The 16,364-nt window shown below is 33.5% G+C and overlaps 2 long non-coding RNA genes across 2 annotated transcripts in view; both read left to right on the forward strand.

Annotated features, from left to right (window-relative positions):
- Window positions 1–319: 319 nt before the first annotated feature.
- On the forward strand, window positions 320–2,410 carry LOC134702164 (uncharacterized). Its single transcript, XR_010104351.1, has 2 exons — window positions 320–439; window positions 1,581–2,410. It is a non-coding gene; the product is annotated as an uncharacterized LOC134702164 (long non-coding RNA).
- A 5,195-nt stretch (window positions 2,411–7,605) lies between these two features.
- LOC134702165 (uncharacterized) overlaps window positions 7,606–16,364 on the forward strand; it is a 29,091-nt gene continuing 20,332 nt past the window's right edge. The window contains exon 1 of the long non-coding RNA XR_010104352.1: window positions 7,606–7,678. This is a non-coding gene — a long non-coding RNA (uncharacterized LOC134702165). The remainder of the gene's footprint in view (window positions 7,679–16,364) is intronic.

Genomic DNA, 16,364 nt, shown 5'->3' on the forward strand with positions numbered 1-16,364 from the left:
TTTTGTCCAACCTCATGTTAAAGTTTTTGGTCAAGATAGTTTTTGATGAAGTGGAAGTCCAATTAACTTGAAACTTAGTTCACATGTTTCCTATGCTATGATCTTTCTAATTTTAATGCCAAAGAGTTTTTCCCAAAATTTTACGGTCCACTGAAATAGTTTGGGTGGGGCATCTGTATTCTATGGACACATTCTTGTTTGTAATAATACTTACTTCTTTACCTGTCGTAAGTGTATTAAATTCTACATCCTCACACATTTTTATCTGATTACTGTCTATTCAAGATATTCAGTTATTTTTCTTTTTGCAGGTGTTGTGGTCTGGGTTATACCAGAGATCAATAATTGACCAATCAAAATAGAAGGAGGTTTGGCAGGAAGTCAGTAAAATTAGAGAGTATGACAAAGAATTAAGGTCAAAGGTCACCAAACTCAGGAGGTAACCATACTTACTACATAGTGATATTAAATAGATATAGATTATATATAAAGTTAAATCTCATATTTGTCTCATTTTGTTGTTTGGTGAAAAATGAAGAAATTATTATACCAAACAACCATTAAACATGATAACCACTGGAAAATAATGTAGAAGATTGAAGCCAAATAATGATACAGTTATGACTTTTGTGAATTCTGCTCCATGATTCCACATAGCTGTTACCATTATAAAAATGGCAATATATTTAATAAAAAGTTATGATAATAACTGTAAAGTTTCAATTGCAACCAGTCTAACCGTCACCATATGACCTTCAACAATGAGCAAAGCCCATACCCCATAGTCAGCTATAAAAGACCCTGAAATGTCAAATGTAAAACAAATAAAACGAAAAAACTTCCGACCTAATTTATGTAATTTTTTTTTATCAAAAAGCAAATATGTAACACAGCAACAGCAACACAGAAGGGTACTTGTACATGCCAACAACAAAAAGACATTAAGTACAGATCTGAAAGTTCTTGCAGACTTGGGACAGACACATACATAATAGAATGTGGCGGGGTTAAACATGTAAGTGGGATTTCAACCCTCCCCTAACCTGGAAAGTACAAAATAAGAACGAAGTATAAAAAGCATTAAAAAAAGGCTTAACTCATCAGATGGGTACAAATAGAAATATATCTAACAAAAACAAAGGTACTTGTACATTCCAACAACAAAAGTAAAAATAGGTGTCAGACAAGTTGTATCAACATATAAGATGTCCAATGGGACAAGTGAGTTGATAATCATCAAATTATAATTTATTTCCTTTATTGATGATTTGATGGTAGCAAATTAAGTTTATTGGCTACATGTTAGCCATTCAATGCCATCAGAGATTAAAATGAATTATTTTTATCTCCATTATAAAGAAATTGACAAAAACAAATGTCAAATCATGCATTTAAAATCTGTCATAAGTTGCCTTTGTTTGCTAATACATTTTCATAGCATCAATTTTGAATTGACACCATGAAAATTGATAACATATCCAATCAAAATGAACAATGTTGCATTAGAATGATTAATTAATTGACTGATTATTGTTTGTTGTTATTGCTGATAATATATGACGGCTGTTATTTTATTTCAGACAACTTGCCTCATTAGAAAGAGAAGCACTAGGAGTTGGACTGATTCTTCCCTCAGAACTTGGTGTTGATTGTATACCAGAATGAGGTCAATATTCAGGACAAACTTTGCTGGACTAATTTATGACTATTGTATAGTTTGTAACTTACTGATATATCTTCAGATTTTAAATACCAGGATAGAGACTTTCATGTTCCATTTTGTCTTAAGGATGTACTTAAGTGAAATTAAAATAATGTAGACTTTCAAATTGATACTATAAGTTGGAAGTTAAAAAAAAACAAAATAAGCTAAAAATATTGATAGGTTATGGAGCTCCTGATCAAGAAATTGATTTTTTTTTTAAATTGCAAGAAAACTTTTTAAGGCTGACTAAGACTTTGATATTTTTGCATTGGTATTATTTGGTGGGTCTCGAAAGAACATAATTCTAAAATCTCCTTAAATATTGGTGAATGACTATTAAAGTCTTATATAAACATTAAAATTGGTGTTATGGAACAAAATATTTTATCCTGTGTTGAAGGACAAAAATATCAAATTATCTTTTTACATGGTAGATTAAAAGTAATTATTATTATAATAATGCATTATACTGCAATTTAAAGTCATATAATTAGTTTACAGTTCAGCACTGTGAATTTATATAATTTGAACTCTAATAGAGGAATATAAATATTTTCAAGTGACGAAATATTTTTGACAATATGTGCAATATTTAATTGTTGATGTAATCATGTGTATGTATGTACTTCTGTGATAAATAATAAAGTTTATTATGTCTGCTATGTTAAAGTGTCAATCAGTGACACTTAAATGCTGGCCTGTGAATTCCAAACTTTTTCTTAATTCTGCTAGCAACATACAATTGAGTAGTGGTATGTGAATATCAAGGTTGTCCTGTAGATTCGAATTTTTTCCTTGATTGTGCTAACACCTGAATATATTAAGAGGCGTTCTGTGAATTCCATAAAGAGGGACAAAAGATACCAGAGTCACAGTCAAACTCATAAATCAAAAATAAAGTGACAACGCCATGGCTAAAAATGAAAGAGACAAACAGACAAACAATAGTACACATGACACAACATAGAAAACTAAAGCATAAGCAACACCAACCCCACCAAAAACTAGGGGTGATCTCAGGTGAGCAGATCCTGCTCCAAATGTGGCACTGGTCGTGTTGCTTATGTTATAACAAATCTGGTAAATAGTCTAATTTGGTAGGTCACATTTATGAAAGGGAAGGGGATATTAGTTACGACGAAAGGAACATATCCGATACTATTGTGAAAATGTTATTCCATAACCGTCAACCAACTTGTAATGGCATTCGTAAAAGGTGCTGCTGGAATGTTGCTACTTAGAAATGGAAAGTTCACAATCGGAATAGTATCAAAGGTACCAGGACTATAATTTAGTACGCCAGACACACATTTAGTCTTCATAAGACTCATCAGTGACGCTAATATCAAAATATTTTTTAAAGCCAAAAGAGGTACAAAGTTGAACAGCATTGAGGATCCAAAATTCCAAAAAAGTTGTGCCAAATACGGCTAAGGTAATCCTTGCCTTGGATAAGAAAATCCTTAGTTTTTCAAAAAAATTTAAGTTTTGTAAACAGGAAATCTATAAAAATGACCACATTAATGATATTCATGTCAACACTTCGTACTGAGCTGGTGATACCTCGGAGACGAAACGTCCACCAGCAGTGGCATCGACCCAATGATGTAAATAGTTATCAAAGGTACCAGGATTATAATTTTAACGCTCGTTTCGTCTTCATAAGACTCATCAGTGACGCTTATATCAAATACAAAGTTGAAGAGCATTGAGGATCCAAAATTCCAAAAAAGTTGTGCCAAATACGGCTAAGGTAATCTTTGCCTGGAATAAGAAAATCCTTAGTTTTTCGAAAAAGTTTTGTAAACAGAAAATTTATAAAAATGACCAGATTATTGATATACTGGGCTGGTGATACCCTCGGGAACGAAATGTCCAAAGCTGAAATCATATCTTTTGTCGTAAAGTTTTGTTTTCAACCGACCCTCATTGTCAATTTCTAGATGTTAGTCAAGATATGAGCCCGACTTAACTGTATCTGTAGTATCCTTTATCTCTAGTTCGATGGGATAGATGCGTTCCACATAGTCACCAAATTTTGAATTCTTTAGTGAAAGAACATCATCTATATAGCGGAAAGTAGAGTTAAAGGATATCGCCAACTTCTTGTCTTTCTTCCTAAGAGGTTCCTGTATGAAGTAAGCCTCGTACTAATAAAGAAACAAGTCGACAAGAAGAGGGTCACAATTTGTTTCCACTGGAATGCCGACAGTTGAAAAACATGTCCTCCGAACGTAACAAATATGTTGTCAATCAAGAAATCAAGCATCTTGATAATGTCAGTTTCAGAGAATTTTTTGTTTGAATCAGAGTGATCCTTTACAAAGTAGGATTTATCCCTCTTTAAGACAAGATACTTGTATCTACCTACGTTGGCCATTCTTAAGTTACACCAAAAAGGTTATCTTGATATAAAATTTAAAGGTGTCCAGTAAAACCCGAAGTAACGTCCTCCGTGATTCTGCTCAACTAATATCAGCACAATTGATAATCGATAATTGTAAAACGAGGAACACTTGCAGTAATTAATTACATGACGTTTACCCCCTTTCGAATGATGTGTTTGAGCTTTTGGTTTTGCCATTTGATAAGGAAATATTTTTTTTACATTTTCGGCGATTATTTTTTTATAAAAAGTACAAAGATTATCAATGTTATATATTTCATCAAAAATGTTGCATTGGTTGCACATGATTATACAGCGTCACCATTTGGTTTAGATTTTTTTTCGAATCGCCTTAAAACATAATGCAGGGAAAGTTTAAATAGAGATGTTGAACCAACTCAAAATTGCAATAGATGAAAATATTCGTGACAACCACGCTCGATTCAAACAAAACAAACTATGTGCAGATCAATTAGAAACGTGAAGTATCATCCTTAAACAAGCCTGAAAGAGTTCAATTCATCACTTTATTCTGTTTTTGTCGACTTTGCTAAAACCTCTGACAACTTAGATAGAGGTGTGTTGTGGCAGTTGATGAGACACTATGGCATTCCTCTGACAACTTAGATAGAGGTGTGTTGTGGCAGTTGATGAGACACTATGGCATTCATGAACATTTGTTACAATCATCTGAAACACCTCTACAGGAATGACAATCATCTGAAACACCTCTACAGGAATGCAGAGTAAGATCATTCACGGAGGCGAACAAATAGAGGCATTTGATATTACAACTGGGTAAATATAAAAAAAAAAGTTGTAGTATGATTGCCAATGAGACAACTGTCCACAAGAGACCAAAATGACACAGACATTAACAACTATAGGTCACCGTACGGCCTTCAACAATGACAAGACTGTCTTTTTCACCTATGCTATTCCTCCTGTCAGTTGACTGGATCATGAAGCATGCCACAGACGACAGAATAAACGGTATTTAATGGACTATGTTCATCCAGCTGAATGCCCTAAACTTTGCCGATGACGTTGTGTTGCTGTCCCAAAACCACCACCAAATGAAGGACAAACTAGCAGGATGAAAAGAGAGCATCAGAAACAGGCCTTTCCATAAATCACAACAAAATCAATGTTTTGAAGTCAAATACAAGGTCCCTATATAGCAAGTCTGATGGTTAACACCAAATCTTAAGAAAAAGTGGATTCTTTTACATACATTGGAAGCGTAGTGGATAATTTTGGCGGCTCAGATCGATAAAGATGAAAAAAAATCAGAATTGGCAAAGCTAGAACTGCATTTAATATGATGGGATCAATTTAATTTGGAAAGCACGAAACATCACTCACGAGACCAAAATACGCGTTATAATTCCAATGTGAAAACCATACTCTTATTATTGAGCTGAGACTTGGAAAACAACAAAAAGTCTGTTTCAAAACTCCAAGTCTTCATCAACAACAGTCTCAGGTTCATGCTTAACATCAGATGGTCTGAGATGATTTCAAACAAAGATCTATGAGTAAAAAAGATCAACCAATATCCAGTTGATGAAGAGAAAAAAAAAAGAGAAAATAGCGATGGAAAGGACACACACTTAGGAAGCCAAACAACATTACAAGGTAATATATGATTTAGCAGGTAAGGGAGCCTTAAAATAGACAATATATTAATCTTTCGACTTTCAAATGAATTACAAAAAAGAAAAATATTGAATTTTAAAGTTAGAAAGAACATCCTGTCGATGCAAAATAGATGCTTAATCTTGTTTTTGCTATTGGAATTCCTAAAAAAAAATCTATATCTTTACACACTATGTGTTGAACACAATTAGTAAGTTCTTATGTTCATGATATTCAAAAAATAAACAATTTTTATTGTTATGAGTAACAATGTCAGTGTTTTCGGCATGTAGACACAGGGGTTTCCAGAAACCCGCTATCCACACCTTGAGGTCAAAATCTATTGTTATTTGTAGCGATAGATCTATTCAGTTTACACTTGTTTCAGACATATAGGAACTCAGTCGAAGTAGAACAATAGAATTGGGGTTTAAAACGAAGATAAATATATTTGAATGTCCATCTTACAACGAAGTATAACAATAGAACTGGGGTTTAAAACGCAGATAAATATATTTGAATGTCCATCTAACAACGAAGTAGACATAACTTCCTTATTCTTTTAATATGCACAGGTATCATTGAATATACGACATTTGAATGATCCAGTCAGGTAATTAAGACAATAAATATAGATTCATGTTTCCGCATGCCAAACCCTGCACTAAAAACATAAAACTTGCGACACACACTATATGTTTTAGAAGAATAGTTTAGTTATCAAAATTTAAAAAAAGGTACTCAACATTAAAATGGCATAGTATACTTATATAAAAGATTTCGTTTATAGAAAATCACCACTTAGAGTGATCTTTTAGTAGAAGGCGACTTCCGGAGTGCTTTGAACTCACCGACAGGACATTTATCTTATCCTCCGTCTCGTTTCCCCACAAATCCGTAATTTTACTATAATTCATGGTAAATTCTCCATTTAATGTTGTTTTAGTAAATTTGTTGAAATATTACAAAGAGAAAAAAATATGAAAATAATTGAAATGAAAAGAAAATGGATTTTTGAAAAAAAGGAGGAGGAAAAAAACAAACTTGTCCTGTCTCCAAGTACATTTAGACTCATATAAGTAAAAGTCCACATAAGAATCAAACAAAATGTGATTCATTGACGAACACCTGCACATTTATATTTCTTGTAGTTTATTCAGAATGAAAAGTTTTAATTTTATTCGTGGTCATGACATGCATGAGTTATCAGTGGTGTATCAACACAGCAGACGGGCGTTTTCTTTGAATCTTACCTATAAAATAAAAGGCTAATATAAACGCTTGCTTTTTATCTAACCAATCCTGCACAAGACTTATACGACCGCTTGTTATATATAATAATGAATATGACTAAAATGTGCAAAAGACATGGCAACAAAAAAGAAAAGAATAAAGTAAAGTAGGGCAAACAAAAAGAAGAGAGAATAATTGGTTGCTATAAAACATAGAGCATAAATAGAAAACAAATAAAGGACCCTATACAGATCCTCATTAACAATAAGGTTTTAAATTTGTTTTTTAAATTTCTTTGTTCCGCTCATCACCATGCCATCAATATTTACTTAAGACTCCAACATTTTACCTTGCAATAAGTGAATAAACAGATAAAGGGTAATGCATGCAGCTTACTTCATTCTAACAACAGCTACCTTTGCAATTTAAATATGAAAAACATGACTCAACTGTTTGCATTATTTCATAAAGATTCGCATTATAAGTAAATGCTAACATATGAAAAATCACAAACTAGTTTGCATTATGTACAAAAGCCTTTTAAAAGTTGATCTTTGGTATCGGTTCAATAAACATATATATGTTATATTGCATTGATGGGTCTTGTATTACCGTACTAGATACCCGTATGTAGAAATGAAGTGTCGACAATCGGCAATGTTTATAAAGGAAACGAAAATGGAAATTTTCTTTAACCAACAGGACTACTTTTAAAGGTAATTTTAGTAAGCTCTGTTGAATATTTATTTGAAATATCAATATGATATGAAGTTGATTTCCATTTGTTTGATGTTTTTAGCTTTTGATTTTGCCTTTTGACTCCGATTTAAAATTTTCTTTGAGTTCAGCAGTTTGGTTACTTCTTTTTCATTATTCAGACAGAACTTTAGGTAAAGTTATTTTCTATAATTGTGTTTTACATTAAATGACCTTTATGAGTAAAATACAATTGTAGATTTTTGTGACTATGGGCGTATCAGGGATATATCTTATTTTGAAACATGTGTTTTAAGTTTAAAGTTTTTTTTTTTAATATTGAGCGCCTGCTTCAAATAATTTACACCTCTATTTCCTCCTCCCTCTATGAAAGCCTCCATCTGCTACTGCATGGTGCTAAATACCATATGTTACAAGTATGTATACCCTTTGAGCACCTCATTCTGGAATATGAGAAGACAACTATTCAAGTTATTATTTTACTAAGTTATTTAAATCATAGTATATCAAATAGAAAAGCTGGACTTCATGATAAAACTTGTAAAGCCTCGTAAGATGTACATAATTTTTTTGTTTAAAATACACTTATAAACAGTCTTACAGGTATTTCAATCGTCTTTGTGTATCGCGCAATGAATGATTTGAAATAACTATCGGTGCTATTTCAATGGGTTGCTAACACTGAAAGGTTAATCTATTTAAAGGTCCAACTAAATAAGAATACATACTTCCTTATTCATTGCACACGCAATTTGAATGATCCAGTTAAGTGACCTAGACAAAAAAGTCCCAAATGAAACCTACCGAATTAGACTTATTACCGGATTTGTACTAACATGAGCTACACGACGGGTGTCAAATGTGGAGCAAGATCTGTTTACCCTTCCGGAGCACCTGATATAAACCTCAGTTTTTATGGGGTTGCTCAGTGTTTAGTTTTCTATGTTGTTTTTATGTACTATTATTTGTCTGTTGGTCTTTTCATTTTTAGCCATGGCGTTGTCAGTTTGTTTTTGGCTTATGAGTTTGAATGTCCCTCTGGTATCTTTCGCCTCTCTTTTATTGATTTATTTCCTCTGGATGACAACACCTACCCTAAAACAACAATTAAAACTTTAGGCACAAATCATTCGTCTTTTTCTGAGGTATAGTTAAACATTGTTCATTAAAAAAAAAATGAAAAAAGTAAACAACATTGACATGACATAAAATGCTTAGTAAAGAGATAATCAGCATCTATCTAGAGTACTATTTTTAGTAGCAGGCGCCTTCCGGAGTGTCATTGAACTTTTATACAGGACATTTTTTTTCCCTCCTCCTTATTTCAAAAATCCCTTATTTTTTGTTTTCTTTTAATAGTAATTATTTATTTTTGTGTTTTTCTGTGTTATACTTCCATAAATTTACAACGTTTGTTTACGATTTATATGACTATCAATTGGTGGTTTATTGTCGACATCGGTCACTACTGAATAATTTATTTGTATAAGTATTGCCGATTGACCACCAAATGTCAGCTTTTCTTCATTTTTTCTATGTGATTTTCATACTGCAAAGCAAATAATGTTTTGGAATGCAACATTTTTTGTTTTCTTTCAAGAAAACTGTTCACATGATCACATTTAGTACTAGTACATTGGACAATTCAGAGTCATTTAATATCTTAAAAAGGGTGGATGTTTTTTTTTCTGAGGGATATCAAAAGCCATTTCTTCGGCCCGATTGGCTCAAAATATATCTGAAGGGTGCCCATATTCACGGTTTCTGATAGGTCTTTTGTTGTCTTAATGTGTAAAATTGAGGAAATGCTGGCACAATTTGGCATCTGAGGGGTTTAAATCAAAGCACGTGAGTGATTGAAATTTGCCTGACAAGGTATAATCCCCCTCACGGCTTTTCATATATTATTGTTTCTGTGCAGCATTTTTGTTTACCATGTAAGACTATGGAGCAGTCAATATTCCAGACTCGGGGCGGGTCCAGGATTTTTCAAACGAGGGGCGGCTTTATTTCAGAAAACGGAATTTATCTACTACCGACGAGCGGAAACAGACCTTTCGCTATTTAGGAATCTGCTACACTTGAACTCTGGTAGCAATACACAGTTAGGGGAAAAAAATCAAATTGACACTCATAATTTTTAACCACCCTCTTTCCCTTCCTTTTTAACAAATAAGGCTTTGTGTTATGCATGTGTATATTTATGGAAAGAGCATCTTCCATAGATTTTTGATTTCCAATAGTTATGATGGTGAAATATAATCTCTTTTTGGCAACAACCTGCATTTTTTTAAGACAAAATATTGCAAAAAGGGGGGTGGGTGAAAATGTCCCAAAAGTCTCCAAAATTTGGTCCAAAGGAAAATTTCAATCATTTACAGTGATACCTTTCCTGAAACCATAGACATTTATGATCTACCAAGAGGTCCAAAACAAATCATATGTATTTCTGCTCATTTTTCCATAAAATCGAAGATCGAGGGTCAAATCTTTGTTGAATAACACTGCAATGATTTCTGGACCTATGGGCGTAGGATGTGAAAATACGGACTGTCAAACACAAAAATGGCCCATAAAATATGCTAAAAACAATATAGATGGTCCGAGACCACAATTATTTCATAGTGCATTTCTGGAATTCCTAGCGCTGTAACAAACTTGTTAAGTTGTCTTGGACCAATACCAGCCTCAATCATACCTGCAATTTATTACATTTTTTGAGTTAATTGATTTAAGAAGATGTGGTAAACTCATCATAGATACCAGGACCAAATGTTGTATATACGCCAGACTAGCATAGGAGTGCTAATGAGACTACTCTCCAAGTCACAATTTATAAAAGTAAACCATTTTAGGACAAACTCATCTCAAAAAGGCAAAATTTGTGAAGATTTAAGTATTTTTGCAATAAAATGATGATTTCCGTTCAGATAAGTGTCCATTATATTATCGAATACAGCGCATATTTGAGTTACAATAGTGATCATGTTTTCAATAAATAGCAAAATGTGCCATAATATATATGTACTGTTACACTGATCCTCCTTTTAATGGGGTTTATAAACTAAAATTATTCACAACTCGTCTTCTTTAAACCAATACGTTTTAAGTTTACATGGTATTTATAAACAATACTCATTTATGAATTATAATAACATATACAAGTAGAGTTACATGTCTTTATTTCCGCTAACTACATGTATCTTGTTAGGAGGCACAGCAAAAAGTATACTCAGTGTGCTGATCTTATACAAAGGCCAAAGCAGGTAAGGTGTGTGTTGTCTCCTTTAAATAACGTGTTAATGTGATAAATGTGCAATAAGATATTTGCCACTGGACGACAAGCAACTATCAGTACTTATAATTACCTATTGCAGCTTTTGTGTTGATGTCAAAAATTGCAGGTCCTTTTGTTCCGTAATGTGTTTTATTTGTTAAAATGTCGTTAAGGAAGTTGCAGTTCAAGCAACGAATTGTGAGATAGCGCCCAAATCCTTGCAGTTTTTCTTTTTCCACTTTAAGTAGGTTCAGCTGGGCAGTGCAGTTAATGTTTTGACAGCTATTCAGTGCTTTTGCCAGACTGAAAAGTTCCACAATTCGTCTACCATCTTTCCATGATATCCCGTCGGTACTTTCCTCTGTGTCTATAACCATTTCTTCATTGTCAGTCAAAGTCGTATTTAATTTGTTCTTGTTCATTTCCAGTATTTCTTTTGATCTACAAGCCCTTCGGCGGATTTCTCCGTCTTTCAGAAACGGCATGGCCGATTTTTTCAGCAGGTACTTTTTTGAATTTCACGCAACTGGATTTATGACGTCAGTGCATATTCCGCGAAATTGTAACTTCATTTAAAGCGACGTCGCGAAACGATAACGTTCTTATTAGAAACATCGCGAAACTACAACGTTCTTGTTACCAACGTCGCGAAAACAACACGAACAGTTTTGAAAACGTTATTATCTGCCCCTGCTACTGTATCGTATTCCCTTAAATGAAAATTAAAAAAAATCCCACCTGCGCTTTCTCAAAGAAATTTTTACAGTGTGTTGTACTACTTTTCGGACAAATTATATCAAAATTATAGAAAACTTCATCGTCTCTAACTCAAAATATGAACAATTTTATGTTTAGGGCGTCTTGAAATCTTTTGACAGCTTCCGAAGTAGTAATTTTTAACCTTTTTCAGCTGGACTAAATCACTACTTTCCTTTAAAATTCTGGACCCAATTTTTTTACAGTGTAATTTCACCCTCTACTATTAATTTGAGGCATTAAACATGGAGAAATAAATTTGGAAGGGGTATAAAAATGAATTAAGAAATAATTCTTTCATGCCATGCTCTATGCTCATTTTAACATGGGTAGGCATTATATTTGTTAATATCTTAATACCGAGCGTTAGCGAGGTATTAAATGTTTACAAATATAATGCCTAGCCATGTTAAAATGAGCATAGAGCATGGCATGATAGAATTATTTCGATTCTAATAGGAATATTTTGAACTTTGTTCTTCGAAGCGGACCCATAGTAGACGCTCGAAACGTCCCCATTTTGATTGATGAACAAAAACGTTATAGAAAAATCAACAGTTTATTAATAAAAAAAAAAAACAGAAAAATTGTAACTTACTTTTAGAATGTTTTTATTTAATTTTCTAGCGAGCAACACCAACAAAAATGTCCATTTGTATCTCTGATGTTGTTTAAAAATTCATCTGACGTTGCAATTTCAATTGTGACGTCAATCACGTGCTGCCCATGTTCTATTCGAATTAGAACATGGCTTTGTACCCAAAGCTAAAGAAGCACGTCATATTAGAATTATGAAATAATTCATGGGGGCTTGAATATATCGTGATTTTACCACGGGTTGGCCCTTTATGACAAATATTTTACCCTGAGCGATAGCGAGGGGTAAAATATCGGCATAAAGGGCCAACCCGTGGTAAAATCTAGATATATTCAAGCCCCCATGAATTATTTCGATTCTAATAGGACAAATACGGCAATTATTTTAGATAGAAGCGCTCTAGGTGATGGCGTTTTGTGCCGTTCCAATAAATAAACGCACTATTAAATTGACGTAAAATAACGGAGCAAACTGAATAAATGATGATGCTTAAACTATTTATAATAACATATTTAGATAGTTTTAGATGAATCTAATTATTATTGTACTTATATGTCTCATATGTATACAAAAATGGCTAATATAACTCATTTTAACATCATTTGTTTACGTTTCCTTGTTGTGATGATTTTCTGTTTCACAAGCGTGTATTTTCCCGTAAATTGCTTATATTCTGACGTCATTGTTCAATGACGTCGAGTAGCTCATTCATAAAAAAACATATGACGTGGAAGAACAATCGGAACAGCCCTTACAATATATTCATATTTTACCACGGGTGTGTACTCAAAGCGTTTAAAGGACGTCATGTTAGAATGGCAAGTAACCCACTGTCAACATTAGGGACTATATTCGGAACAACGAAAAGGACGAAAATTGTGGTCTCGGACCAGATGTTCATATAAACCCACTTGGAAGGCTATATTATTCTTCAACTATCTAAAAATCAATTTTATTGTACAAACACTTTCATATTCAATGGCCAAAAATGCAAAACTAAACTTCTAACTGTGTATTGCTACATTTTTTTTTTCCAATTTCCACTTTTAATGAATTTCTGTGTTCTGCTAGCTAAAACGAGCAAATTGGCCTGCTAGTTTTGAAAATTGGTTCAGAAATATTTTATGAAGGTTAGCAGTTGCCACTGAAATGCAACAAGATAGTGATTTGAAGAAACATGCCATGTCAATGTGTAAATTCTCATTTTTTAGTTAAATTTCTAAAACTTTTGACGTAATACAGCAATCACTTTTCCTTGGTGGCGTCAGACATTTTCTATTGTGACATAATTTTTTTTTTCGAGAATCAAAGGCTATGTGATGTCCAGTATTGACGGACAAAAAGCGATAAGGGAGGTCCCTCATGGGGGTGTCCAAGTAATCACATAATCACAAATGTTTTGCCGCAGTATGAATCACATAATCAAAAACCCCATGAGGAGGCGCATTTTATTTTGTTAGAAGGCTTTAAAGGTGTGGTGAAAATTGGCATGTAGAAAGCTGATGTATACATGAACAATTCAGGATATACCATGTTTCCATGAAGTTAAACTTAAGGTTAAAAATTTAGAGAGATTTGGTTGAACAGATAGGGATTTATAATTGGTGTTCTGACACCTTAAGGTGTATTTAAAGCGAAATTGTTTTTAACGTTTTTATAATCATATTATTTAGAGTGTGCAAGGTATACAAACATAGACAAACATAAGCTATAATGAGCTTTTAACCGACATTCTTTCATGTTTTGACGATCAAAATGTAACGTACGACTTCTACGTACCCCGGATCAACCAGTACGACTGCAACCAGGGGCGGATCCAGGATTTTGGAAAAGGGGGGGGGGGGGGCGTATTAAAAAATTTCGCCGAGCGGAGCGATGCGAAAAAAATTTGGGACCTTTTTTTTGATAAAAAAACATAAAATAAGTGTAAAATGCACTTTAGTTAAAGTGTAGGGGTTGGACGTTTTTGGTGCCGTAATCTCTTCATTTATTGTCTATTATAGACTAATATAGAATGGATCCAAAGCTATGTACTATTTAATATATTTGATGTGGGATTTGTTAATAAAAAATGGACATGGAAAATTCCCGTTTGTTGTATGGTTAGTTAGCATTACCTTACAGATTTCTTATTGTGAACAAGATATACGGCTATTCAGTGAAATTTCCAATACGACCGACACGAAGAAAGACAAACAAGCAATTTTTATCCAAATGTTTGGTTGAAATGTTTCACCCAACAAGGGAAGCGATGGGTTTAATTAAATCAAACAAAGGCTACGAATGAATCGGAAATGACAATGACGTTGTGAATAACGGTCGACACATCGAGACATTTAGTCCACACCCAGCAGGCATCAGGTTGCCGTCGGGCTTTGAAAAAAGAATTCAGTATAATTTAGTTCGGTGGAACAGACCTTTCGGTCAGATATGGGATTGACATGCAACCCCCCCCCCCCCCAAAAAAAAAAAAAAAAAAAGTATTAATAATAATTACGCCCTAATTTTGTTCATCAGTTTCATTTAATGCTACATAATTCTGTTCAAAATATTTATTTTTTAAAAGCAAAAAAGTGGGCAAGATGATTTTTTTAAATCGAGATTGCCCCTCAAATCAAATGGTCCGTTCTTTATACTTTAAATCTATATCTAGAGCCAGCCGGACATATATACACATGTGTATATATGTCTCTGCTAGAGCTTACTGACTGGGGATCACTATTCCGGCAGCAATGTTATCAATGGGCTGGGGCGTGTGGGGTTAAACATTTTCGTATGTAAATAATATTGCTGTGGAACTTTTTTTTCCATGAGAGTGTAATAGAGTACCACTTTCTGTTGGATGGAATTGTAAAAAAGAAGTCAATACGTCGTTCTTGCTCAATACTTTGTCGATTTGAAGGTGTCATGCTTGTCATCCTTAGCCTAAGCAATGTGTTACTGTAATTTGAATTTCAAAATGGCTGAGTGACGTTTTTTTTCGACGGACTGGTCATCTCCGTTGTAGCAAATCACATAACTTTTGTCGTAATCAATAATACGTTACAGTAAAAACGAGCGAACAATATCTTTATAAGTGAAGAATTGGCGCAAAAAAATAAATGCACGGCAAAGTTCACGAAGTCTAGGCTGATAAATCATTTTACAAAAAAAAAAAAAAAAGTGCCAGCAAAAAAGGGGGGCGTACGCCCTCTACGCCCCCTCTGGATCCGCCACTGGCAACCTGTCTTACAAATCCTTGCTTTAAAGGGGTACTAGCTACGAGATATATAAAATTTAGATTTTTTTTGTTAAATCAATTATGAAAGTGAAATAGTGAAATAATAATTCGCTTTTAGCAGCCAAAATAGTTCAAATTTGTCAAATTAAGCAAAGAAACATTGATATTTGCTAATTCACTTGCAAGTGAATCAGTCGGCCTCATTAAATCCATATTCATGTGAACTTCAGTTTAAGCCCTAGCTAGAGATTGACAACGCATGCATTGTACGTGTAGTGGTTATTTTTAAAGAAAAAGAATGTCAACAATGAAAGTGAAACTACGGTAAACCATTTGATCACTTATTCGATCCATATGAAATCATTCTTATACGGTTGAAAACAACGAGAAACATATATGTTGAATCTATAAAATTAAATCAAACAGGCCTATAAAAATCCAATTGCACGTGTTGGTTTAATCTTTTCATATCTTTATTTATGTTCACATCGCTTATATGGTCATCTGAGGTCAAATCGATAGTTAATTAGATGGCGTCTGTACTAAAATTCACACGAAACGAACCTACATATTATCTACCCCATGCGCTATAAACTGTCTCTTTTGGACTTTTGGTAGTTTTGGATAAATGTTTTACATTGTTATAAATCAAATATGAGAATTTGAGTCAAATCGGTGACCATGAATTTGACAGCTAGTGCCCCTTTAACATGTTTTAAAACAATCCTATCAGAAAAAATTCCGGAAACAAGTCCTGTACGAGTTGTATATTATGCATAATAGACATTGTTTCCCGCCGCCTGCCAAAGTATGTTTCCTGTGACGATTGTGAAA

The sequence above is a fragment of the Mytilus trossulus genome, unplaced genomic scaffold (assembly GCF_036588685.1).
Source record: "Mytilus trossulus isolate FHL-02 unplaced genomic scaffold, PNRI_Mtr1.1.1.hap1 h1tg000406l__unscaffolded, whole genome shotgun sequence".
Lineage (NCBI taxonomy): Eukaryota > Metazoa > Mollusca > Bivalvia > Mytilida > Mytilidae > Mytilus > Mytilus trossulus.